Source organism: Periplaneta americana, chromosome 1 (genome assembly GCF_040183065.1).
Source record: "Periplaneta americana isolate PAMFEO1 chromosome 1, P.americana_PAMFEO1_priV1, whole genome shotgun sequence".
Lineage (NCBI taxonomy): Eukaryota > Metazoa > Arthropoda > Insecta > Blattodea > Blattidae > Periplaneta > Periplaneta americana.
The window spans coordinates 142,517,312-142,519,827 of record NC_091117.1 but is presented as its reverse complement, the minus strand read 5'-3'; positions in this window follow the sequence as shown (position 1 = coordinate 142,519,827).

Sequence of the window (2,516 nt, the reverse complement as noted above, 5' to 3'; positions counted from 1 at the left end):
TCCACAGAGTTCCTCCTCCTAGCCTGGAAATCCATCCCCAAACAGCGACAGAAATACGTCCACTGCGTTGTCTTGATGCTACATATTCAGGTTGGAACCTTGTGGACCCAATAGGACGAAATACCTGAATAGGCCCATGACTGGTGTTTGAAAAAATCTTTTCATCTGAAAATATCACATTTTCCCACGGATATTCATAAAATTCCTGGCAAAATGCGATGCGATCTATTTTGTGATCTTCCTTTAGTATATCCTTAATAGCTGCCCTCCTTGGCTTTGTGTTAGCTAGTGTCTTAATACGTCGAAGAACTGTGTCTCTCGATCCTGGGAAATTAGCACGAGCACGCAGGATTTTGGCAGTGCTGAATGGTTGTTGTCTAACGGCAGCAATTAGTGCAGCGTCTTGTTCTGGAGTAGAAATGCGTGGTCGTCCGCCCCCTGGTTTTCTTGTTAAATAACCTCGTTCTTGATACTGTTTCCACCAACGAGATGCTGTTCTTGGGTGCACTCAGTAGCGTTCTCCAGCACTAGCAGCGCTCATTCCTCCCTCTTCAATAAGCGCTATCACCTTAGCTTTAGTATCCATTATTACAAACTGATGTTATATTGTGATCCAACATGGTATTTATACGTGCATAAAAGATGAAAAATTATCCTGGAATGTTCTATAATACTCAAGAGAAATAAACAACATGTTTTAAACATTTCGGTGCAAAATTGACTCACTGTTGTTAGTTCTGTAGGTTACATATACCGTTATTGCTCTAAAATGTTTTTGGTTCGATTAGCTCGGTATATCGATGGCTGAGAACCAGACCGTTCTAAGTCCAACTTTTTATAAGAAAGAAATCTGTGTTTCATTGTGTTCCAGCTCTTGCCTGCATACATGAATCGAACAAAATTGTAAATATTCCTCTCCATAAGGTTGCTATGAAACTATTCCAAATTGTTTCTTGAATCATAGAATGTCAGGTCTTAAAATAACTCTCCTGAAAAAAGAAATAGTAAAATGGACTTGGAACAGTCTGGTTCTGAGTCATTGATATACCTAGAACTCAGGGTTCGAATACCTCCCCCTCCAGAACATGTGGAGTGGGGTATGTAGGTATATTGCCAACGTAACGTCTCACAGAGCTCACTTCCACGTTATTTCATAGGACAACAGTTTTGCGAGCCAGTGTACATGCCCTGCCCATCTCAAACGTCAGACTTTAAAGTTCCAGTTTATGTTAGGTGAAGAATACAATGCTTGCAGTTCTGCATTAGAATAAATAAATCATTAAATTAGATATATATTTTTTATCTTTTATTGCATAATGTAGAAAGTAAAGAAAGAAGCATGCAGGCCAATTACATTAAGTTTTTCAAATAGCAACACACGTGCTATTCAGCTTGGCAGAATAAATACATTCTAGAAACACCAAGAAAGATTACCATCATTGTACATTAGTGGCAAAAAGAACCGGACCGACCCTGATTCCAGAGTCACAGATTCAAATTTTGCTAGTCACAAAACACATCCATCTTGTATAATTAATTGTCACAATAAAATTTATTGCATTTGTTCGATTCTTATCCTCTTTTGTTTCCATGAGTGCCTCAAACTTACAGATGAAAAAACTTTGAGAGTTTTATTTTCATGTGGAATCAATAGGCCTATTACATTTCTACCTCTATTCGGCAAAGATAACTGCGTATTTTTACATTAAATAGCAGTACATACCTCTGGCTTAGCTATCCATATTTAAATTGCCACAGTTTGACACAATACCTACACAGCACAGGATTCTTTTGTATCAGCTACAAGGGTCGATCGATACGACTAGCGCGTCTGGCCGCGAAACCAGGTGGTCCGGGTTCGATTCCCGGTTGGGACAAGAGATCTAGTTGAGGTTTTTTCCGGAGTTTTCCCTCAACCCAATATGAGCAAATGCTGGATAACTTTCAGTGCTGGACCCCGGACTCATTTCACCGGCATTGTCACCTTCATCTCATTCAGACGCTAAATAACCTAAGATGTTGAGAAAGCGTCGTATAATAACCTACTAAAATAAAAAAACAGGAGTCGATCCGGTTTTTTTGCCACTACTGTACATCGAAACAGGTATTTTAGTATTTTTTTAGTTATGACCATTAAGTTTCGTTGCACTAGAGTTTGACTGCGCTGATTTCAGTAACTGGCTAACTACATTTCTATCTCTGTTCGGCAAAGATAACTGCGTATTTTTACATTAAATAGCAGTAAATACCTCTGGCTTCGCTATCCATATTTAAATTGCCACAGTTTGACACAATACCTACACCTGTGACTCTGAAATCAGCTACAAGGGTCGGTCCGGTTTTTTTTTTTTTTTTTTTTTGCCACTAATGTATAACTTGAATTTTATTTTATGTACCTATGCTAGGATGAGAATATATTTGTAAGTTTCAGTGATAGGATATTCCAAGTCTGTAATGTACAGCTTTTTAAAATTAATTTGTCTGTTATGGACACTACACTACTACTACTGCTGCTA